This window comes from Pseudophryne corroboree, chromosome 3, assembly GCF_028390025.1.
Source record: "Pseudophryne corroboree isolate aPseCor3 chromosome 3, aPseCor3.hap2, whole genome shotgun sequence".
NCBI classification, from domain to species: domain Eukaryota; kingdom Metazoa; phylum Chordata; class Amphibia; order Anura; family Myobatrachidae; genus Pseudophryne; species Pseudophryne corroboree.
In genome coordinates, this window is record NC_086446.1 from 746799379 (window position 1) to 746825173 (window position 25795).

The window sequence follows — 25795 nt, forward strand, 5'->3', positions numbered from 1 at the left end:
AATAAAAATTTTCTTAAAAGCTTAGACAAAAAATGTAAACTGTCTTTAGATAGGATATTAGACAAAAAATTATTTTGTTTAACAATGTGGAATTTTATGTTATGTGTTATATGATGTCCGCGATGTTTCACCGGCTCCTTGCCCTTTATATAGTTGAATTAGTATATGTTTACCTGATAGTATAGGCTATTTGAGGTCCTGACATTGCTCCTAACCAGCACATTTATTGTTTAGATAGCCCGTGGGAATAACAATTGGGGTATATAGTCCCAAGTAAGGTTGTGCATTTAAAATCATAACCCCGTGTAATGAATGAAAGGGATTTCCCTTCCAGTATTATATGGATAAGATGCATTGCCTTGAATGTATCCTTGTTAATCTCGTTGTAGGGTTGCTATGTGACCAGTAGGGGATGTATCCCCAATGGTCATGTGACACAGAGTAGTAATAGACTGGGTCGTTTTGTTCATACCCAGCTGGTGGTTGCTTAGCAACCTATCGCGGCATGTCATTTCCGCGATCACGTGACCCGAGGTCACGTGTTGCGGTTCATTGGGTATAGGAAGTAGCTACGCGATCCCCGGCGAGTTGTTCAGGCATCCATGGACGAGCGTGGCACCACGAGGTAAGGTGGATACACATTTGGTATGTGGACTAGCCACGCGATTAAGGGTAATGTGAGGTGCAGTAAGTAGTAGGTGATACATAATAGATGGGGTTAACATATTGACTGGTAATAAACGAGTGCGGCTTTGTGGCTCCGCCCATATAGTGATGTCATTATGACGCCTTTTGGCGCGTTTTTTGAAGTTTAGGGTATTTAAGGAGCCGGTGAGGCATGGCCAAATATGCAGCTGATGACTTGGGGTGTGGATAAGACAGCTTTTTCTGACAACGGTTGATATTCTCCTGATGATGGTCTGTGTGGGACCGAAAACGTTCGAGATACCCTATATGCTGTAAGGTACAGCTGAATTATGCTGTCAATAAATCTGGTGCATGTTTAAGGACTAAGACTGGTGAGTGCTCCATTTATTTGCTTTCTATATATATATATATATATATATATATATATATATATATATATATATATATATATATAAAGAGTCTGTTTGAAAGAGATTTATCAAAGCTTGGAGAGAGATAAAGTGGAGAGAAAATAAGAATTTACTCACCTGTAATTCTATTTCTCGTAGTCCGTAGTGGATGCTGGGACTCCGTAAGGACCATGGGGAATAGCGGCTCCGCAGGAGACTGGGCACAACTAAAAGAAAGCTTTTGGTCTAACTTGTGTGCACTGGCTCCTCCCCCTATGACCCTCCTCCAGACCTCAGTTAGGATACTGTGCCCGGAAGAGCTGACACAATAAGGAAGGATTTTGAATCCCGGGTAAGACTCGTACCAGCCACACCAATCACACCGTATAACTCGGGATACAATACCCAGTTAACAGTATGACAACAACTGAGCCTCTCAACAGATGGCTCAACAATAACCCTTTAGTTAAACAATAACTATATACAAGTATTGCAGACAATCCGCACTTGGGATGGGCGCCCAGCATCCACTACGGACTACGAGAAATAGAATTACCGGTGAGTAAATTCTTATTTTCTCTGACGTCCTAAGTGGATGCTGGGACTCCGTAAGGACCATGGGGATTATACCAAAGCTCCCAAACGGGCGGGGGAGTGCGGGTGACTCTGTAGCACCGAATGGGCAAACTCTAGGTCCTCCTCAGCCAGGGTGTCAAACTTGTAGAATTTAGCAAATGTGTTTGACCCCGACCAAGTAGCTGCTCGGCAAAATTGTAGAGCCGAGACCCCTCGGGCAGCCGCCCAAGAAGAGCCCACCTTCCTTGTGGAATGGGCTTTCACTGATTTAGGATGCGGCAGTCCAGCCGCAGAATGTGCAAGCTGAATCGTACTACAGATCCAGCGAGCAATAGTCTGCTTTGAAGCAGGTGCACCCAACTTGTTGGGCGCATACAGGATAAATAGCGAGTCAGTCTTTCTGACTCCAGCTGTCCTGGAAACATGCATTTTCAGGGCCCTGACTACGTCCAACAACTTGGAAGCCTCCAAGTCTTTTGTAGCCGCAGGCACCACGATAGGTTCAGATGAAAAGCTGATACCACCTTAGGGAGAAACTGGGGACGAGTCCTCAATTCTGCCCTATCCATATGGAAAATCAGATAAGGGCTTTTACATGACAAAGCCGCCAATTCTGATACACGCCTGGCCGAGGCCAAGGCCAACAACATGACCACTTTCCACGTGAGATATTTCAATTCCACGGTTTCAAGTGGCTCAAACCAATGTGACTTTAGGAAATCCAACACCACGTTGAGATCCCAAGGTGCCACTGGAGGCACAAAAGGGGGCTGAATATGCAGCACTCCCTTAACAAAAGTCTGAACTTCAGGTAGGGAAGCCAGTTCTCTCTGGAAGAAAATCGATAGAGCCGAAATCTGGACCTTAATGGAACCCAATTTGAGGCCCATAGTCACCCCTGACTGTAGGAAGTGCCGAAAACGGCCCAGCTGAAATTCCTCTGTTGGGGCCTTCCTGGCCTCACACCACGCAACATATTTTCGCCAAATGCGGTGATAATGGTTTGCGGTCACTTCTTTCCTAGCTTTAATCAGCGTAGAAATGACTTCCTCCGGAATGCCCTTTTCCTTCAGGATCCGGTGTTCAACCTCCATGCCGTCAAACGCAGCCGCGGTAAGTCTTGGAACAGACAGGGCCCCTGCTGCAGCAGGTCCTGTCTGAGCGGCAGAGGCCATGGGTCCTCTGAGATCATTTCTTGAAGTTCCGGGTACCAAGCTCTTCTTGGCCAATCCGGAACAATGAGTATAGTTCTTACTCCTCTTCTCCTTATTATCCTCAGTACCTTTGGTATGAGAGGAAGAGGAGGGAACACATAAACCGACCGGTACACCCACGGTGTCACTAGAGCGTCCACAGCTATCGCCTGAGGGTCTCTCGACCTGGCGCAATATCTTTCTAGCTTTTTGTTTAGGCGGGACGCCATCATGTCCACCTGTGGCTTTTCCCAACGGTTTACAATCAGTTGGAAGACTTCCGGATGAAGTCCCCACTCTCCCGGGTGGAGGTCGTGTCTGCTGAGGAAGTCTGCTTCCCAGTTGTCCACTCCCGGAATGAACACTGCTGACAGTGCTAACACGTGATTTTCCGCCCATCGGAGAATCCTTGTGGCTTCTGCCATCGCCGTCCTGCTTCTTGTGCCGCCCTGTCGGTTTACATGGGCGACTGCCGTGATGTTGTCTGACTGGATCAGTACCGGCTGGTTTTGAAGCAGGGGTTTTGCCTGACTTAGGGCATTGAAAATGGCCCTCAGTTCCAGAATATTTATGTGTAGGGAAGTCTCCTGACTTGACCATAGTCCTTGGAAGTTTCTTCCCTGTGTGACTGCCCCCCAGCCTCGAAGGCTGGCATCCGTGGTCACCAGGACCCAGTCCTGTATGCCGAATCTGTGGCCCTCTTGAAGATGAGCACTTTGCAGCCACCACAGCAGAGACACCCTGGTCCTTGGAGACAGGGTTATCAGCCGATGCATCTGAAGATGCGATCCGGACCACTTGTCCAACAGGTCCCACTGAAAGGTTCTTGCATGGAACCTGCCGAATGGAATTGCTTCGTAGGAAGCTACCATCTTTCCCAGGATCTGCGACACCTGTTTTGGTTTTAGGAGGCCTCTGACTAGAGATGACGGCTCCTTGGCCTTCTCCTCCGGGAGAAACACTTTTTTCTGTTCTGTGTCCAGAACCATCCCCAGGGACAGTAGACGTGCCGTAGGGACCAGCTGTGACTTTGGAATATTTAGAATCCAGCTGTGCTGTTGTAGCACCTCCCGAGATAGTGCTACCCCGACCAACAACTGCTCCCTGGACCTCGCCTTTATCAGGAGATCGTCCAAGTACGGGATAATTAAAACTCCCTTCTTTCGAAGGAGTATCATCATTTCGGCCATTACCTTGGTAAATACCCTCGGAGCCGTGGATAGACCAAACGGCAACGTCTGGAATTGGTAATGACAATCCTGTACCACAAATCTGAGGTACTCCTGGTGAGGATGGTAAATGGGGACATGCAGGTAAGCATCCTTGATGTCCAGTGATACCATGTAATCCCCCTCGTTCAGGCTTGCAATAACCGCCCTGAGCGATTCCATCTTGAACTTGAATTTTTTTATATATGTGTTCAAGGATTTCAAATTTAAAATGGGTCTCACCGAACCGTCCGGTTTCGGTACCACAAACATTGTGGAATAGTAACCCCGTCCTTGTTGAAGTAGGGGCACTTTGACTATCACCTGCTGGGAATACAGCTTGTGAATTGCCTCTAACACTGCCTCCCTGCCTGAGGGAGTTGTTGGTAAGGCAGATTTGAGGAAACGGCGGGGGGGAGACGTCTCGAATTCCAGCTTGTACCCCTGAGATACTACTTGAAGGATCCAGGGATCCACCCGTGAGCGAGCCCACTGATTGCTGAAGTTTTTGAGACGGGCCCCCACCGTACCTGGCTCCGCCTGTGGAGCCCCAGCGTCATGCGGTGGACTTGGAGGAAGCGGGGGAGGACTTTTGCTCCTGGGAACTGGCTGTATGCTGCAGCTTTTTCCCTCTACCTCTGCCTCTGGGCAGAAAGGACGCGCCTTTAACCCGCTTGCCCTTATTGGGCCGAAAGGACTGTACCTGATAATACGGTGCTTTCTTTGGCTGTGAGGGAACATGGGGTAAAAATGTAGACTTCCCAGCTGTTGCTGTGGAAACGAGGTCAGAGAGACCATCCCCGAACAACTCCTCACCCTTATAAGGCAAAACTTCCATGTGCCTTTTAGAATCTGCATCACCTGTCCACTGCCGAGTCCATAACCCTCTCCTGGCAGAAATGGACATTGCACTTATTTTAGATGCCAGCCGGCAAATATCCCTCTGTGCATCTCTCATGTATAAGACTGCGTCTTTAATATGCTCTACGGTTAGCAATATAGTGTCCCTGTCTAGGGTATCAATATTTTCCGACAGGGAATCTGACCACGCAGCTGCAGCACTGCACATCCATGCTGAAGCAATAGCCGGTCTCAGTATAATACCTGTGTGTGTATATACAGACTTCAGGATAGCCTCCTGCTTTCTATCAGCAGGTTCCTTTAGGGCGGCCGTATCCGGATAACGGTAGTGCCACCTTCTTTGACAGGCGTGTGAGCGCTTTATCCACCCTAGGGGATGTTTCCCAACGTGACCTATCCTCTGGCGGGAAAGGGTACGCCAGAGGATAGGTCAGTTTCTTATCGGGGGAAGCCCACGCTTCTTCACACACTTCATTTAATTCCTCAGAGGGAGGAAAAACTACTGGTAGTTTTTTCTCTCCAAACATAATACCCTTTTTTGTGGTACCTGGGGTAACATCAGAAATATGCAACACATTTTTCATTGCCTCAATCATGTAACGTGTGGCCCTATTGGAAGTTACATTAGTCTCATCGTCGTCGACACTGGAGTCAGTATCCGTGTCGACATCTGTGTCTGCCATCTGAGGTAGCGGGCGTTTTAGAGCCCCTGATGGCTTTTGAGACGCCTGGGCAGGCACAGGCTGAGAAGCCGGCTGTCCCATATTTGGTATGTCGTCAAACCTTTTATGCAAGGAGTCGACACTGTCGCGTAATTCCTTCCACAAAACCATCCACTCAGGTGTCGACCCCGCAGGGGGTGACATCACATTTATCGGCATCTGCTCCGCCTCCACGTAGGCCTCCTCATCAAACATGTCGACACAGCCGTATCGACACACCACACACACACAGGGAATGCTCTGACAGAGGACAGGACCCCACAAAGCCCTTTGGGGAGACAGAGAGAGAGTATGCCAGCACACACCAGAGCGCTATATAACACAGGGATTAACACTATAACTGAGTGTTTTCCCTTATAGCTGCTTATATCATATATTGCTGCGCCTAAATTTAGTGCCCCCCCCTCTCTTTTTTACCCTTTTGTGCTTGAAACTGCAGGGGAGAGCCAGGGAGCGATCCTTCCAGCGGAGCTGTGAGGGAAAAATGGCGCCAGTGTGCTGAGGGAGATAGCCCCGCCCCTTTTTCGGCTGACTTTTCTCCCGCTTTTTTTATGGATTCTGGCAGGGGTATTTATCACATATATAGCCTCTGGGACTATATATTGTGATTTTTTTTGCCAGCCAAGGTGTTAATATTGCTGCTCAGGGCGCCCCCCCCAGCGCCCTGCACCCATCAGTGACCGGAGTGTGAGGTGTGCATGAGGAGCAATGGCGCACAGCTGCAGTGCTGTGCGCTACCTTGTTGAAGACCGAAGTCTTCTGCCGACGATTTTCAGGACCATCTTCATGCTTCTGGCTCTGTAAGGGGGACGGCGGCGCGGCTTCGGGACCGAACGATCGAGGTCGGGTCCTGTGTTCGATCCCTCTGGAGCTAATGGTGTCCAGTAGCCTAAGAAGCCCAAACTATCTCCAGTCAGGTAGGTTCGCTTCTTCTCCCCTTAGTCCCTCGTAGCAGTGAGTCTGTTGCCAGCAGATCTCACGGAAAATAAAAAACCTAACATATACTTTCTTTTCTAGGAGCTCAGGTGAGCCCCTAGTGTGCATCCAGCTCAGCTGGGCACAAGATTCTAACTGAGCTCTGGAGGAGGGTCATAGGGGGAGGAGCCAGTGCACACCAGTTAGACCAAAAGCTTTCTTTTAGTTGTGCCCAGTCTCCTGCGGAGCCGCTATTCCCCATGGTCCTTACGGAGTCCCAGCATCCACTTAGGACGTCAGAGAAATACAGGGGTCTATGTACTAAGACTTGGAGCATACTTGCCTACCTGACCCTCTCCATGAGGGAGAAAATGCTCTGTTCCTGAACTTTCCTGGTAATGTATGATTGCCATCACCTGTGGTGAGCTAGTTAATTGATAAGAAAGGTGTTTCTCCACAGGTGATGGCAATCATACATTACCAGGAAAGTCCAGGAACAGAGCATTTTCTCCCTCATGGAGAGGGTCAGGTAAGCAAGTATGCTGCACAGCCTTGCTGCGTAGGCAGGTGGATTAGTTGCCCATACCTCCCAACATGACCCTCTCCAGGAGGGACAGAATGCTCTGCTCCTGAACTTCCCTCTTAATGTATAATTGCCATCACCTGTGCTGAAACACCTTTCTTATCCATTAACCTGTTCAACACAGGTGCCGGTAATCATAGAGAAAGGGAAAAGTCCAGAAGCAGAGCATTGTGTCCCTCCTGTAGAGGGTCATGTAGGGAGGTATGCGTTGCCATTTTTTCTCAAGATAGGCTGAGTGTGATGTCACGTAGCTATCCTGAAAACGTTCATGACACGCCCCTGTTTTGCCCACCACGCCCCTTGCAGTGCCATGTCACCCCCTACCCAACAGCCGCCATTTTCAATCACTGCAAAGTGTAGGGTCTGCTTTTCTTCTCTAGGCTAAAGTATTCTTTTCTTAGCCGCTTGAATAGTTGATATTGCAGCAAGTTATATTTTCAGCTGCCTCTCGCTAAGTATAAGTACACCAACACCACCCACTACTAATTTCCCTTTCTGTTCCAGGTTTATTAGTTGTATTTATGAACTGCCAAATCCCAGAGAGGGGTGGGGGGAAGGGGGGGACTCTTACTGAAAACGGTCCCTTAATATATAGCCTATAAAACAGTAAGAGCATAGGCATAGCAAGTGACCTGTCAGGATCCTGTATACTGACCATAAAACAAGCAGCCGGGACACAGTGAAAGCGAGGGCTCATAAATTATACTTGTGTGTGTGGCAGGCAATTAAGGAGAGAGATGAGAGAGACATTCTGTCAGTCACAGGTTACATAGTATAGCATTAATGACACCTACAGCACATACATTATGTATAAAAGCATTCCTTATGTCATTATGCCATGGTGGGTTGTGTCACCGTTACAGACCCATGTGAGTATCACTTTACTTCATATCATCCACTTATCGGCCAAAACTTGGTTTCCACTTATATTGTTTCTGTAATCCAGACTGACTATTGTTTATATGCAACGTTATTCACAGACATTAAAATGTCTGGGATTTTTTGGGGGTTCTTTAACCACTTAAATGACGATTATTCCCTTCAAAATTGTTAACAACATTGTTTTTTAAAATGTATTTTATTTAATAAAGTTGAAAAAGTATTTTTTAAAATATTTAAACATTATATTATGCACATCTGCAGAACGGATCTCCTCGTCAAAAACGTGGGGACAGGCTGGGACGGCGCAGTTGCATGAAATCTGACCATGCCAGTTAAGTGAGCCAAGACACCGCAACCCCAACCTCTGGCTAATTTTATTGCCTGGGAGTTATTTATTTTCTTGGATGCCCTTTGAACACCGATCTCACATAAAGACTAACCAGGTGACATTGGAAAGCTTGTATACTGTATTTATTGGGGAAATGAAAAGACACCGTATCGCTGCAGATGTTGTATAGTTCACAGTGTTGTGCCCTCGGAAAATAAGATGCTACTTGTATTACTTTACCAAGCAAGGCTGTGGAATTAGGATGAGTGAAAGATAAGAGATAAATGTTTGTTCCTTGCATCTTATTTGTGAACTAACATAAGCTTGGTACTTTATCTCTGTCCACTTTATCTCTCTCCAAAGCTTAGTACATAGGGCCTCATTCAGAGATGGATGCAGATCTTGCTTCCCAGCACCACCTCACGATGCATCTGCAAATTAACTGCGGATGCATCGATCTGAGGTTGACCCCTGGTTGCGCACGCAGGTGATCCGTTGCCATTTTTTTCCAGAGTGTCTGCGTGTGACGTCACGCAGCCACCCTGAATATACTCCTAACATGCACCCACAATGCCGTGTCGCCGCCTCCCCGACGTAAATGCAAACGCAAAAATTCCAGTTGAATCGCGATTTGCGATCCAACCTGGATTAGGCCCATAGTGCATATTTGTGATTTTATTTGACACGTTTAACTGACATTTCCATTCAGCGAGTTATCTCAAATGCTTCTTGCTCCATTTCACGGATTCTGATACAAATCAACGCTGGCGCATATTTAAAAAAGTGCAGCTTGCATTGCAATTGTATATGCATATAAATCTTATTCATAGACACTATGTGGTTTCAGTGTATTTCAAACTGCCAATAAAAGATACTGTACAGGCGAACACCGAAATGCTAACACACAGTATTAGCAAATGAGGAATATATATAATGCAGTGGACAACTCTAATTATATTCTTTCTTAAGTCAATATGTCTTCTTTTGTAAGCGTTCCTTGTTTAACTTGTTGGGATACTAAGCAGTGATTGGTGCACCCGCTGTTTTATAATACTATATAATTTTTCTGATTACCGTCTTCTGCTTTCACTTTCAAGTAACACGCTCGTTTAAAAATCCTATAATTCTTTCTGAATGGAGCTTCTGCAGAGTTTTATCACAGCCATTAGTCATACGGCAATTTCACACGGAATCGCTGGCGTAGAAGGTCATCCATACATAAAAAATAGTAGTTTCACATTCTGAAAACAAAATATCCATCAAGTCTGATTTTAACTGTGTTTCTTCACGGGTAGCAGTCACATCCAAATACATGGCGATTGTATTCAAACAGAATGCTAACACATAATGATTGCTGATTTAAAGGTATTGCTGGCCTTGGATAAGCTACCAGAAATATCGTTTTGCATAACAGCCACAAATATTAAGACTTTTGTTGATAATACTGGAAACTGTAATTAACTTCTCTCACAAATGGAATTACTGCAATTTTAAGCTTTCCCGACTTTATTTGTGATCAAACAATTTGAGGAAACGCAGTAAGAATGCAGGTGTGCATGTAAAGACGCATGCATTAAAAAGTGCAGTTCATATGTTCAGTCGGATGCATCCGAAAGTAATACTTGCCTACTCCCAATTTTTCTAGCAGTCTCCCACACCTACATACTGTACGAGTGCCCGCATCTCCCGGATCCAGCAAAATGAGATTATACAGGAAGCTTGCATTGCCACATGGAGGAGGCGGGGTTAAACGATGCAAATCTCCCAGCATCATCTAACCCCTCCCTGTGCCTCGTGAATCACTGCAATCGGTGGACGAGGCCTTGGGACCTGCAAGACAGTCCTGCCCCTACCAGAAGCAAGCAGCATCTCCTCTTCAGGCTTCTCCTGCAGAGCCGGCCCTAACCAATATGATGCCCTAGGCAAGATTTTGGCTGGTGCCCCCTAGCACCACCGCTAGTTCCGCCTCTGACCTTGCACCTCTTTCCCAGCACCATCACCCCTCATCCATAGCAGTCCTTATTTTGGGGTTTGTACACCTTATTTCTCTATCGTCCTAGTGGATGCTGGGGTTCCTGAAAGGACCATGGGGAATAGCGGCTCCGCAGGAGACAGGGCACAAAAAGTAAAGCTTTCCGATCAGGTGGTGTGCACTGGCTCCTCCCCCTATGACCCTCCTCCAGACTCCAGTTAGATTTTTGTGCCCGGCCGAGAAGGGTGCAATCTAGGTGGCTCTCCTAAAGAGCTGCTTAGAGAAAGTTTAGCTAGGTTTTTTATGTTACAGTGATTCCTGCTGGCAACAGGATCACTGCAGCGAGGGACTGAGGGGAGAAGGAGTCAACTCACCTGCGTGCAGGATGGATTGGCTTCTTGGCTACTGGACATCAAGCTCCAGAGGGACGATCACAGGTACAGCCTGGATGGTCACCGGAGCCGCGCCGCCGGCCCCCTTGCAGATGCTGAAGACAGAAGAGGTCCAGAATCGGCGGCTGAAGACTCCTGCAGTCTTCTAAAGGTAGCGCACAGCACTGCAGCTGTGCGCCATTTTCCTCTCAGCACACTTCACACGGCAGTCACTGAGGGTGCAGGGCGCTGGGAGGGGGGCGCCCTGGGAGGCAAAATGAGTACCTATAAAGGCTAAAAATACCTCACATATAGCCCTAGAGGCTATATGGAGATATTTAACCCCTGCCTGATTTCTCAAAATAGCGGGAGACGAGCCCGCCGGAAAAGGGGCGGGGCCTATCTCCTCAGCACACGGCGCCATTTCCTCTCACAGCTCCGCTGGTCAGGACGGCTCCCAGGTCTCTCCCCTGCACTGCACTACAGAAACAGGGTAAAACAGAGAGGGGGGGCAAATTTATGGCGATATTTTTATATAACAAAGCAGCTATAGGGGAGCACTTATTATAAGGCTATCCCTGATATATATATATATAGCGCTTTTGGTGTGTGCTGGCAAACTCTCCCTCTGTCTCCCCAAAGGGCTAGTGGGTCCTGTCTTCATTAGGAGCATTCCCTGTGTGTCTGCTGTGTGTCGGTACGTGTGTGTCGACATGTATGAGGACGATATTGGTGTGGAGGCGGAGCAATTGCCAAATATGGGGATGTCACCTCCTAGGGGGTCGACACCAGAATGGATGCCTTTATTTATGGAACTACGGGATAGTGTCAACACGCTAAAGCAGTCGTTTGACGACATGAGACGGCCGGACAATCAATTAGTGCCTGTCCAGGCGACTCAAACACCGTCAGGGGCTGTGAAACGCCCTTTGCCTCAGTCGGTCGACACAGACCCAGACACAGGCGATGACTCCAGTGGTGACGGTGACGAATCAACCGTATTTTCCAGTAGGGCCACACGTTATATGATTTTGGCAATGAAGGAGGCGTTACATTTAGCTGATACTACAGGTACCACTAAACAGGGTATTATGTGGGGTATGAAAAAACTACCTATAGTTTTTCCTGAATCAGAAGAACTAAATGACGTGTGTAATGAAGCGTGGGTTGCCCCTGATAAAAAGCTGATAATTTCAAAGAAATTATTGGCATTATACCCTTTCCCGCCAGAGGTTAGGGAGCGCTGGGAAACACCTCCTAGGGTGGACAAGGCGCTAACACGCTTATCTAAACAAGTGGCGTTACCCTCTCCTGAGACGGCCGCACTTAAAGATCCATCAGATAGGAGGATGGAAAATATCCAAAAAAGTATATACACACATGCAGGTGTTATACTACGACCAGCTGTAGCAACTGCCTGGATGGGCAGTGCGGGGGTAGTTTGGTCAGAATCCCTGATTGAAAATATTGATACCCTGGACAGGGACAATATTCTACTGTCGTTAGAACAAATAAAGGATGCATTTCTTTATATGCGTGATGCACAGAGGGATATATGCACACTGGCATCACGGGTAAGTGCTATGTCCATTTCGGCCAGAAGAGCTTTATGGACGCGACAGTGGACAGGCGATGCGGATTCAAAACGGCATATGGAAGTTTTGCCGTATAAGGGGGAGGAGTTATTTGGAGTCGGTCTATCAGATTTGGTGGCCACGGCTACAGCCGGGAAATCCACCTTTCTACCTCAAGTCACTCCCCAACAGAAAAAGGCACCGACTTTTCAACCGCAGCCCTTTCGTTCCTTTAAAAATAAGAGAGCAAAGGGCTATTCATATTTGCCACGAGGCAAAGGTCGAGGGAAGAGACAGCAACACGCAGCTCCTTCCCAGGATCAGAAGCCCTCCCCGGCTTCTACAAAAGCCTCAGCATGACGCTGGGGCTTCTCAAGCGGACTCGGGGACGGTGGGCGGTCGTCTCAAAAATTACAGCGCGCAGTGGGCTCACTCGCAAGTAGATCCCTGGATCCTGCAGATAATATCTCAGGGATACAGGTTGGAATTAGAGACAGATCCACCTCGCCGTTTCCTGAGGTCTGCTTTACCAACGTCCCCCTCCGAAAGGGAGACGGTGTTGGAAGCCATTCACAAGCTGTACTCTCAGCAGGTGATAGTCAAGGTACCTCTTCTGCAACAAGGGAAGGGGTATTATTCCACTCTTTTTGTGGTACCGAAGCCGGATGGCTCGGTAAGGCCTATTCTAAATCTGAAGTCCTTGAACCTGTACATAAAGAAGTTCAAGTTCAAAATGGAGTCACTCAGAGCAGTGATAGCGAACCTGGAAGAGGGGAACTTTATGGTATCCTTGGACATCAAGGATGCGTATCTCCACGTTCCAATTTACCCCTCACACCAGGGGTACCTCAGGTTCGTTGTACAAAACTGTCACTATCAGTTTCAGACGCTGCCGTTCGGATTGTCCACGGCACCTCGGATCTTTACAAAGGTAATGGCCGAGATGATGATTCTTCTTCGAAGAAAAGGCGTATTAATTATCCCATACTTGGACGATCTCCTAATAAGGGCGAGGTCCAGAGAACAGCTAGAGATGGGATTAGCACTGTCTCAAGAAGTGCTAAAACAGCACGGGTGGATTCTGAATATTCCAAAATCCCAGTTAATGCCGACAACTCGTCTGCTGTTCCTAGGGATGATTCTGGACACGGTTCAGAAAAAGGTTTTTCTCCCGGAGGAAAAAGCCAAGGAGTTATCCGAGCTTGTCAGGAACCTCCTAAAACCAGGAAAGGTGTCTGTACATCAATGCACAAGAGTCCTGGGAAAAATGGTGGCTTCTTACGAAGCGATTCCATTCGGCAGATTCCACACAAGAATTTTCCAAAGGGATCTGTTGGACAAATGGTCAGGGTCGCATCTTCAGATGCACCTACGGATAACCCTGTCTCCAAGGACAAGGGTGTCTCTTCTGTGGTGGTTGCAGAGTGCTCATCTATTGGAGGGCCGCAGATTCGGCATACAGGATTGGATCCTGGTGACCACGGACGCCAGCCTGAGAGGCTGGGGAGCAGTCACACAAGGAAGAAACTTCCAGGGAGTATGGACGAGCCTGGAAACGTCTCTTCACATAAACATTCTGGAACTAAGAGCAATATACAATGCTCTAAACCAGGCAGAACCTCTGCTTCAGGGAAAACCGGTATTGATCCAGTCGGACAACATCACGGCAGTCGCCCATGTGAACAGACAGGGCGGCACAAGAAGCAGGAGGGCAATGGCAGAAGCTGCAAGGATTCTTCGCTGGGCAGAGAATCATGTGATAGCACTGTCAGCAGTGTTCATCCCGGGAGTGGACAACTGGGAAGCAGACTTCCTCAGCAGACACGATCTTCACCCGGGAGAGTGGGGACTTCATCCAGAAGTCTTCCACATGCTGGTAACCCGTTGGGAAAGACCAATGGTGGACATGATGGCGTCTCGCCTCAACAAAAAACTGGACAGGTATTGCGCCAGGTCAAGAGATCCGCAGGCAATAGCTGTGGACGCGCTGGTAACGCCTTGGGTGTACCAGTCGGTGTATGTGTTTCCTCCTCTGCCTCTCATACCAAAAGTATTGAGAATTATACGGCAAAGAGGCGTAAGAACGATACTAGTGGTTCCGGATTGGCCAAGGAGGACTTGGTACCCGGAACTTCAAGAGATGATCACGGAAGATCCGTGGCCTCTACCTCTAAGGAGGGACTTGCTTCAGCAGGGTCCCTGTCTGTTTCAAGACTTACCGCGGCTGCGTTTGACGGCATGGCGGTTGAACGCCGGATCCTAAAGGAAAGAGGCATGCCGGAAGAAGTCATTCCTACTTTGATTAAAGCAAGGAAGGAAGTAACCGTGCAACATTATCACCGAATTTGGCGAAAATATGTTGCGTGGTGCGAAGATCGGAGTGCTCCGACGGAGGAATTTCAACTGGGTCGATTCCTACATTTCCTGCAATCAGGATTGTCAATGGGTCTCAAATTGGGATCTATTAAGGTTCAAATTTCGGCCCTGTCGATTTTCTTTCAAAAAGAGTTGGCTTCAGTCCCTGAAGTCCAGACCTTTGTTAAGGGAGTGCTGCATATACAGCCTCCTGTGGTGCCTCCAGTGGCACCGTGGGATCTAAATGTGGTTTTGGACTTCCTAAAATCTCATTGGTTTGAACCACTAAAAAAGGTGGATTTGAAATATCTCACATGGAAAGTGACCATGCTTCTAGCCCTGGCTTCTGCCAGGAGAGTGTCAGAATTGGCAGCTTTATCTTACAAAAGCCCATATCTGATTTTCCATTCGGACAGGGCAGAACTGCGAACTCGTCCGCATTTTCTCCCTAAGGTGGTGTCAGCATTTCATCTGAACCAGCCTATTGTAGTGCCTGCGGCTACAAGTGACTTGGAGGACTCCAAGTTACTGGACGTTGTCAGAGCATTAAAAATATATATTGCAAGGACAGCTGGAGTCAGAAAATCTGACTCGTTGTTTATATTGTATGCACCCAACAAGATGGGTGCTCCTGCGTCTAAGCAGACGATTGCTCGTTGGATCTGTAGCACAATCCAACTTGCACATTCTGTGGCAGGCTTGCCACAGCCTAAATCTGTAAAGGCCCACTCCACAAGGAAGGTGGGCTCATCTTGGGCGGCTGCCCGAGGGGTCTCGGCATTACAACTTTGCCGAGCAGCTACGTGGTCAGGGGAGAACACGTTTGTAAAATTTTACAAATTTGATACTCTGGCTAAGGAGGACCTGGAGTTCTCTCATTCGGTGCTGCAGAGTCATCCGCACTCTCCCGCCCGTTTGGGAGCTTTGGTATAATCCCCATGGTCCTTTCAGGAACCCCAGCATCCACTAGGACGATAGAGAAAATAAGATTTTACTTACCGATAAATCTATTTCTCGGAGTCCGTAGTGGATGCTGGGCGCCCATCCCAAGTGCGGATTATCTGCATAAGTTGTACATAGTTATTGTTAACTAATTCGGGTTATTGTTAAAGGAAGCCATCTTTCAGAGGCTCCGCTGTTATCATACTGTTAACTGGGTTTAGATCACAAGTTGTACGGTGTGATTGGTGTGGCTGGTATGAGTCTTACCCGGGATTCAAAATCCTCCCTTATTGTGTACGCTCGTCCGGGCACAGTACCTAACTGGAGTCTGGAGGAGGGTCATAGGGGGAGGAGCCAGTGCACACCACCTGATCGGAAAGCTTTACTTTTTGTGCCCTGTCTCCTGCGGAGCCGCTATTCCCCATGGTCCTTTCAGGAACCCCAGCATCCACTACGGACTCCGAGAAATAGATTTATCGGTAAGTAAAATCTTATTATTTTAAATAAGAACAGTTCGCACATTTGGCGCACAGCCCAAAAAGTGTTTTTGCTGGCAAGGGGCATGGCAACACAATAGTAACCCCAATTCCAATTACGCCACACAGTACTGCAACTTTATTCACATTTAATCATGCGATAGTGTCCATAATTCATATTACATCCCACAGTAGAACCCCTTATTCACATTACATCACACTGAATTGCTCCTTATTCACATCAGACCATACCCTATTGCTCTACATTATTAATGCACTTATACACATAATGACACACATACTGTAGTGCCCTCTACACATTTGCTGCACATTATTAGTGCCCCTATACACATAATAACACACATACAATAGTACCGTTACACATATTCTGCACATTATTAATGCCCTTATACACATAATGACACACATAGTGCCCCTTACACATATGTTGTACATTATTAATGCATTTTTACATGACACACATAATGCTTCTTACACACAACACTCACACTGCCACTAACACTGTGACCTCTGCCACTGCTTGGATACAGATGTGTCCTCATAAATCTTGCCTCAATGCTAACGTTGGGCACCTTTTTTATGAAAATGCATCTTATTTGCATTGCTATGTGGCTAGGGTGCACAAGCAGCTTCTGCTGATTAAAATGATATGCAGCATGCCTATATACTGTGTGAGACTGTGGCTGTATCTGCATATGAAATGCTACACATAGAATATAGGCATGCCGCATATCATTTTAATCAGCAGAAGCTGCTGATGCCCCTAGGCATATCAAATGCCCTAGGCAATTGCCTAGTTTGCCTATGCCTATGGCCGGCTCTGTTCTCCTGGAAAGGAGACTTTAAATGTAGGCAAGTATGCTAAGTTGTGGCCAGATCTACAACGCCAGCCAGTGGCATAACTACTGTGGGTGCAGGGGGTGTGCGATTGTTACGGGGGCCTGTACCGCCAACAGGGCCCGCCTCCCTCTGCACCTTGTTATACTGTCGAATAGAACACAGGGGATTGCTGGGACCAGGGCCGCCATCAGGAGCTTCACCTATATGTGACAGCAGCCTCCAGCGGTGCTTGCTTTGCCGGAGTCTGTGGGATGCGGTGCTCCGGCCATGAAGCGGGTACGTGTGGTTATGCATGTGCTTGAGTAGGCGGTGAGGTTATGGTTATGCCCTGAAGTTTCCGACTGCGCAGCGGTCAGAGCAGGAGGACGCCATCAGACTCGAAGCCTGCGGTGCAGTGGCATGACTGTTGGGGGCGGAGCTTTGGGTTAGTCAGCGGTGGCTCCTGGAGACCTGTTGTATATGGGGGTGAGTGTCTCCACTCATGTATCTTACAAAAAATAGGTATTCAGTGTGTGCTGGGAGTGAGACAATGAGTGCTGAGAAAGGGTCATCAGTGCATGCAGGGAGAGGGCTGATGAATGCGGAGAAGGGGTTAGTTTGTGTGTGTGTGTGTGTGTGTGTGTGTGTGTGTGTGTGTGTGAGGGGAGCAAAGAGTGCTGAGAGGGTCAATTCATGCAGGGAGAGGGTCTTGAGTACTGAAAGGGGTTTGTGTGTTTTGAGAGAGGGCGGTGTGTGCTGGGAAAGGGGGGGGGTGATGAGTGCTGAGAGCAGAGCCAGATTTAGGGGTCAGGCCGTTTCTAGGGACAATGATATTGGCCTCCTCCGTCCCCCCCCAGGACAATGATAATGGCTGCTGAACATGCAAACTCCCCCCCCCTCCCCCGGCTTAATAACTAACTAGCTGTACCTTTGCTGGGGTGCTCGGTGCTTCTACAGCCATTCCTCCTGACCTGCGTGTCCATCTGCCCTCCATCCACTGCTGCTCTGATGTGGAGAGGGGGGGCGGGGACTGCTGTATACACATTGCGCCAGGTAGCTTCTTCTACACATCGCACCAGGTTGAGCCGCTTATACACGCTGCACTAGGTAGCCCCTTATACACGTTGTGCTAGGTAGCCCCTTATACACATTGTGCTAGGTAGCCCCTTATACACATTGTGCTAGGTAGCCCCTTATACACATTGTGCTAGGTAGCCTCTTATACATGTTGTGCTAGGTAGCCCCTTATACACGTTGTGCTAGGTAGCCCCTTATACACGTTGTGCTAGGTAGCCCCTTATACACGTTGTGCTAGGTAGCCCCTTATACACATTGTGCTAGGTAGCCTCTTATACATGTTGTGCTAGGTAGCCCCTTATACACGTTGTGCTAGGTAGCCCCTTATACACGTTGTGCTAGGTAGCCCCTTATACACATTGTGCTAGGTAGCCTCTTATACATGTTGTGCTAGGTAGCCCCTTATACACATTGTGCTAGGTAGCCCCTTATACACGTTGCACTAGATAGCCCCTTATACAGTATGTGTGTGTGAGTGTGTGTCTCGTTTCGTTCTGCGGACAGTTGAACACTATCAGAGGGCCGGATTTCCGGACAGCGGGGGACATACAGCATAACTCCCAACTTGTGAATCAGTGCAGACGGGATCTGCCGCTCCCGAAAAAGGGACGGGCATCAAAAGAAGAAGTGGGACTCATCCGACGGGGGCTTTACAGCACGACCCCGTTTTTGCCATTTTGGGGGGTGTGCCCAGTGCTCCTTGAGCAGCTGGGCAGCTTCCGCCTCACTTCATGCGCTGTTTAGCATGTGCACGGCATCGAATTCAGTGATCACTGGCTACTTTGCGCCAGCCTTCCCCCCACCCGCGGGACACTGCGACCTGCAGGTGGGACAGCGGGACAGTGTCCGAATAACGGGAATGTCCCGCTGGAATCGGGACTTTGGGAGGTATGATACAGCGCAGCCTGCGATCCTGACGGATGAATGCTACGACCTCATCACTGGCCGGAGTACGGATTTCGGACAGCACGAGACAGCCTCTCGCTGCCAGCCAGACTGTGTAACAAACAACTCAGTGTTCACACCGCACAGAAGCCCCGCCGCACGTGCAACACGAAGGGGTGGTGGATTCTGTGCCGCCTCCAGCAGGCGTGCTCTGCAGAAGCACTGTAGCACCTTAGAAGTAGACAATAATAATAATATGTAGTACATTTTCAGAAACTTTTTTTTTTTAATGATGTCACTGATTTATTCCTGTTTCAGGAACTAGTAACAAGTAACACAAATTTTAAGTTACACCAAAAAAAGGTGCCAGTACTATTGTATGTACCATTATGTGAAAACATCAGCAATGACTGCCTATTTTTGCACACACAGAGGCATGCGTGGCCACACAAGGGGTGACGGCAGCTACCCAGGTCTGGGTAATTAGCACACATCCCACCCCTCCCCCCTTCCTTGCAGGCTATGTTTACCCACTCCTGCCCCCTCTGCAGTTGTAAAGAGTCATTAGTGTAAGAGGCGACCGAATCTGTATATTGACTTATTCATATGGAAAATATATACGTTAAGTACAAATAACATACTAAAGTACTACTCCACATGAACCCCAACGTGTTCTCAGTTGCGCAGAGAGTTGAGGGGAGCGGGTACAATTTACCCGGGCCTGTTGGAGGGTCCCGGGTCTATCTGCCCCCCCCCCCTTTCCCCGATGTAGACAGTGTCGGCATGAAGCCGGGAGAGAGAGGACACTGCTGTGTGCTGCGCTGGGGAGAGAGGCAGCTGCAGCAGTGCCCTCTCTCTCCCTGCTTGACGTGCGGCACCCAGCAGCCCCCCAGGAGCTGTCCCTTCCACCCCCTGCTGCTCACCCAGCGACCCCCTCTCTTTCTGGTCTAGCTTGTGTTTCACAGTCGCACATAAACTTTATTTTTAAAGAAGGGGGGTTGGCCACACCTCCTTGCATTGACTACGCCCCCCACCCTTATATTACCTAGGCCCGGCACAGTTGCGGCGGGTGCTCCTGCATTGTCCTTTATACATTCCACCTCCAGGCGTCCTCACAAGGTGTATAAAAAATGAGCACAGCTGCTGATCAGTCAGATCACTGCAGAATGCACTATACAGTATATGCATACCTCCCAACTTTGTCCTCCTATGAAGAGGGACACACGCGCGGCGAAGCCTCCCGCGCTCCCGAAAGGGGTGTGACCTACAAAAAGGGGCGTGGCTTCATGGGAGGTCCCCGTTTTTGTCACTGAGGGGGCATGCCCAGCGCTCTGTGAGCTGCTGGCATGGTAGCGTCTAGTTTACCTTCGTGGTGAGGACCTTTCCCATAACCCCCTGGGTCCATGTCACAATCTATTTGGAATAGTAAAGTGTGGCGAGCGAAGCGGAGCGGTGCAAGACACCGAGCCCGAAGCGTGGCATGCGAAGCGAGGGTCCAATGCTGCATAGAATTTTTTTTTTACCCCAAACGAACGGAGATCGGAGAAAACATTTAGGTGCTGTAAGGGCGGAAGTTCTTTCCTGCCCTCCCGTTTTGTCACTTCCAGGTCCTGAGCACGAAGGTAACATAGACACAACCCTGCTGGCTCCCACTGTCTGCTCTGAATAGACTCTGCTAAGCAGAGCAGCGAGTGCAGGAGCCTCCCAACTGCCCCCACCGTGGGACACTGCGGCCCGCGGGTGGGACAGCGGGACAGTCCCAAAAAAAGGGACTGTCCCACGAAAATAGGGACAGTTGGGAGGTATGTTACTGGCACATGTGACTATATACCGAATACTCCTGAACATTTGCCTGGCGATCATGACTTAGCGGGAGATATCCTTCCAATAACATTATTTAGAAACTATTTATCCCGTGTAGCCACAGAAGACACTTTTTAAAGCTCTTTTTCCCAGGCTTGCTCAGCCAAAACCTTTGAGCTTGTGATTAACACATTTGTGCTTACACAAGGGTATTCCAGAAACATGTCAGGCGGCAGGCGGCCACATGCCGGGACCTCATAACACCTGCTACAGTATATACGATTTCACAGACTGATACGCCATGGCAGAGCTCAGTGAGCTGTCAGCTCTCACTTACGCTTATTGGGCAAGTTGCTAAGTGCGACAGATCGTACAGATCCTCTGTAAATATTCCATGGAAAAAGCAAAGTGAATAACTCAGACTATTCTTTATTACATTGCTCTATGCTAGTGCTCGTGATAATAAATCATTTTGTTATACCCCATACATTGTTCCATGTGTTTATTTCATGTCCATATGATTTATGATGGTGAACACTTCACATCACCATTGGTATAACGCCTAAGATAAGGCTGGATAAGGCGTAATGGTGTACATATACTTATTGGAATCCAGCTTGCAGAACAGAGTTTTTGATACAAGCGCCAAAGTTTTTCCTATTCAATTGCCAGGGAGAAATACAACTGCTGTAATTTTAATAAGCGTTAACGCCACTTATTTCTCGCAGCAAAAACACACACACACACACCCCACCCACTCCATAGGTCCAAAATAATTGATGCTCCCCATTTTTGTATTTAAAAATGCCAGGAACATGTTAAGTACACCCCCCCCCCCCCCCCCCCCCCCCCCATGGCTAATTAGGCAATTGGAACCGAACTTCCCAATCTGGGCGGAGATCCGAGTCCGGCTCGGGTTTTCCCATCTGATTCGGATTCCAAAACAAAAAAAAACGTTATCCTCTCGCTGTCAGATTTTTGTGGGTTTTGGCTTCTATAAAGGTCCCCAGTGATCTCACCATGCCACTATGGTGTTACACCACCAAGAGCAATTGTCACTCCACCATGATGTCACACCACCAAGAGCATTCATCATACTACCATGGTGTTACACCACCAAGAGCAATCGTCCAACCACCAAGGTGTCACACCATTATAGTGTCACCCCACTAAGAGCAATTGTCAAACCACTATGATGTCACACCACCAAGAGCATTTTTCATGCTACAATGGCGTCACACCACCAAAAGCAATTGTCACACCACCGTGGAGTCACACCACCAAAAGCAGTTGTCACGCAACCATGGTTAAATAAGCAAACAGAAATCCCAATACAGAAAATTAAAAATATTTATACAATTGTAGCTGAGTTGTTTTTCTGTATTAATAAATAAATACATTAATTAATTAATTAATAAATACATAAAATAAATTAGTTATGATGAAGCCTAATTTAACTTTCATGACCTCAACACTAATTTCTGTAGCGGTTCTGGAAACACAATCCCAACAGAATTTTTTTGTGTCACCAAACTAATATTGAGTTTCATATAGCTTCCCAACTAACTGTTTTATATTTACCATGTCAAATCCAATTTGTAATCACATTTTGGATTTCCAAGTTTCTTTCCAATTCCCTTCCTAATTTTCCATTCGAAATTCCAAGTCCAAGTTTCTTTTTTTTAGCTAATAAATCATAGATAAAATGCAGAAAATTGTCTGTGCTCTTAGTAAAACATTTTCTAAGAGTTATTATAGAATGATACAAGAATTAATTTATTATTATTTATTAACAGTTTCTTATATTGGGGGTAATTCCAAGTTGATCGCAGCAGTAAATTTTTTAGCAGTTGGGCAAAACCATGTGCACTGCAGGGGAGGCAGATATAACATGTGCAGAGAGAGTTAGATTTGGGTGGGGTGTGTTCAATCTGCAATCTAATTTGCAGTATAAAAATAAAGCAGCCAGTATTTACCCTGCACAGAAACAATATAACCCACCCAAATCTAACTCTCTCTGCACATGTTACATCTGCCTCCCCTGCAGTGCACATGGTTTTGCCCAACTGCTAACAAAAATCCTGCTGCGATCAACTTGGAATTCCCTCCATAGTGCAGCATATTCCGTTGCGCTTTACAATTGGAACAACAGTAATAGAGCAGAACTGGGTAAAAACAGGCAGGAAGGCCCTGCCTGCAAGCTTGCAATCTATAGGGTCTAAAGGGGGGTACTCACGGAGCGATATTCTAAGCAATCTGACTAGATTGCTTAGAATATCAGCATGATCGCTCCGTGTGTAGCCCCCTCAGCGATAGCGATGCGCGGCCCCGCACATCGCTATCGCTGCTGCTAGATTGGCCTGCATGCAGGCCAATCTAGCGGGTCGCTCACTTCACCCGCCGGGTGAAGTGAGCGGCCCCCCCGTCTCCCCCCGCACGCTCAGCACAGATCGCACTGTGCTGAGCGGCAGGAGAGATGTGTGCTGAGCGGTTCGCTCAGCACACATCTCTCCTGCATCGGCCCGTGGGTACTGGGCTTTAGGCATTGATACACAAGGATAGATGGATGCTACCTATTGCATAATGGCCCTCATTCCGAGTTGTTCGCTCGGTAATTTTCTTCGCATCGCAGCGATTTTCCGCTAATTGCGCATGCGCAATGTTCGCACTGCGATTGCGGCAAGTAAATTTGCTAAGAAGTTTGGTATTTTACTCACGGCATTACGAGGTTTTTTCTTCGTTCTGGTGATCGGAGTGTGATTGACAGGAAGTGGGTGTTTCTGGGCGGAAACTGGCCGTTTTATGGGAGTGTGTGAAAAAACGCTACCGTTTCTGGGAAAAACGCGGGAGTGGCTGGAGAAACGGGGGAGTGTCTGGGCGAACGCTGGGTGTGTTTGTGACGTCAAACCAGGAACGACAAGCACTGAACTGATCGCACTGGAAGAGTAAGTCTCGAGCTACTCAGAAACTGCACAGAGAAGTCTTTTCGCAATATTGCGAATCTTTCGTTCACAATTCTGCTAAGCTAAGATTCACTCCCAGTAGGCGGAGGCTTAGCGTGTGCAATGATGCTAAAAGCAGCTTGCGAGCGAACAACTCGGAATGAGGGCCAATGATCCACCAGATTGCTAGGTTCTTAATGGGCTGTATGATATGGTCACCTAGTAAAGTTGGCCAAGGGTCAGGAGGGTGTGAAAGTGAAGAAAGATAAAATAAGATTTTACTTACCGATAAATCTATTTCTCATAGTCCGTAGTGGATGCTGGGGACTCCGTCAGGACCATGGGGAATAGCGGCTCCGCAGGAGACAGGGCACAAAAGCAAGCTTTTAGGATCACATGGTGTGTACTGGCTCCTCCCCCTATGACCCTCCTCCAAGCCTCAGTTAGGTACTGTGCCCGGACGAGCGTACACAATAAGGAAGGATCTTGAATCCCGGGTAAGACTCATACCAGCCACACCAATCACACCGTACAACTTGTGATTTGAACCCAGTTAACAGTATGATAACAATGAAGTAGCCTCTAAAAAAGATGGCTCACAACAATAATAACCCGATTTTTTGTAACAATAACTATGTACAAGTAATGCAGACAATCCGCACTTGGGATGGGCGCCCAGCATCCACTACGGACTATGAGAAATAGATTTATCGGTAAGTAAAATCTTATTTTCTCTAACGTCCTAGTGGATGCTGGGGACTCCGTCAGGACCATGGGGATTATACCAAAGCTCCCAAACGGGCGGGAGAGTGCGGATGACTCTGCAGCACCGAATGAGAGAACTCCAGGTCCTCCTCAGCCAGGGTATCAAATTTGTAGAATTTTGCAAACGTGTTTGCCCCTGACCAAGTAGCTGCTCTGCAAAGTTGTAAAGCCGAGACCCCTCGGGCAGCCGCCCAAGATGAGCCCACCTTCCTTGTGGAATGGGCATTTACAGATTTTGGCTGTGGCAGGCCTGCCACAGAATGTGCAAGCTGAATTGTACTACAAATCCAACGAGCAATAGTCTGCTTAGAAGCAGGAGCACCCAGCTTTTTGGGTGCCTACAATATAAACAGCAAGTCAGACTTTCTGACTCCAGCCGTCCTGGAATTATATATATATATATATATATATATATATATATATATATATAATTTTCAGGGCCCTGACAACGTCTAGCAACTTGGAGTCCTCCAAGTCCCTAGTAGCCGCAGGCACCACAATAGGTTGTTTCAGGTGAAACGCTGACACCACCTTAGGAAGAAACTGGGGACGAGTCCGCAGTTCTGCCCTGTCCGAATGGAAAATCAAATATGGGCTTTTGTAAGACAAAGCCGCCAATTTTGACAATCGCCTGGCCGAGGCCAGGGCCAACAGCATGGTCACTTTCCATGTGAGATATTTCAAATCCACAGATTTGAGTGGTTCAAACCAATATGATTTGAGGAATCCCAACACTACGTTGAGATCCCACGGTGCCACTGGAGGCACACAAGGGCTGTATATGCAATACTCCCTTGACAAACGTCTGGACTTCAGGAACTGAAGCTAATACTTTCTGGAAGAAAATCTATAGGGCCGAAACTTGAACCTTAATGGACCCCAATTTGAGGCTCATAGACACTCCTGTTTTCAGGAAGTGCAGAAATCGACCTAGTTGAAATTTTTTTCCGTGGGGCCTTCCTGGCCTCACCCACGCAACATATTTTTACCACATGTGGTGATAACGTTGTGCGGTCACCTCCTTCCTGGCTTTGACCAGGGTAGGTATGACCTCTTCCGGAATGCCTTTTCCCTTAGGATCCGGCGTTCAAACCGCCATGCCGTCAAACGCAGTCGCGGTAAGTCTTGGAACAGACAAGGTCCCTGCTGGAGCAGGTCCTTTCTTAAAGGCCGATGCCACGGTTCCTCTTGGAACAGACATGGTACTTGCTGAAAGCAAATCCCTTCTTAGCTCCCGAGGCCATTAGTCCTCTGTGAGCATCTCTTGAAGTTCCGGTTACCAAGTCCCTCTTGGCCAATCCGGAGCCACGAGTATAGTTCTTACTCCTCTATGTCTTATAATTCTCAATACCTTGGTTATGAGAAGCAGAGGAGGGAACACATACACCGACTGTTACACCCACGGTGTTACCAGGACGTCCACAGCTATCGCCTGAAGGTCTCGTGACCTGGCGCAATACCTGTCCCATTTTTTGTTCGGGCGGGACG

At 47.8% G+C, this 25795-nt stretch overlaps 1 long non-coding RNA gene across 4 annotated transcripts in view; it reads left to right on the plus strand.

Moving 5' to 3' along the window:
* The first annotated feature begins 651 nt into the window (after nt 1–651).
* LOC135056759 (uncharacterized) overlaps nt 652–25795 on the plus strand; it is a 99471-nt gene continuing 74327 nt past the window's right edge. For 2 of the 4 annotated variants that reach the window (XR_010244064.1, XR_010244067.1), the window contains exons 1-2: nt 663–1019; nt 8239–8420. This is a non-coding gene — a long non-coding RNA (uncharacterized LOC135056759). Of the gene's footprint in view, nt 1020–8238; nt 8421–25795 lie in introns of all 4 variants that reach the window. The other 2 variants (XR_010244066.1, XR_010244065.1) reach the window with 2 other exon arrangements.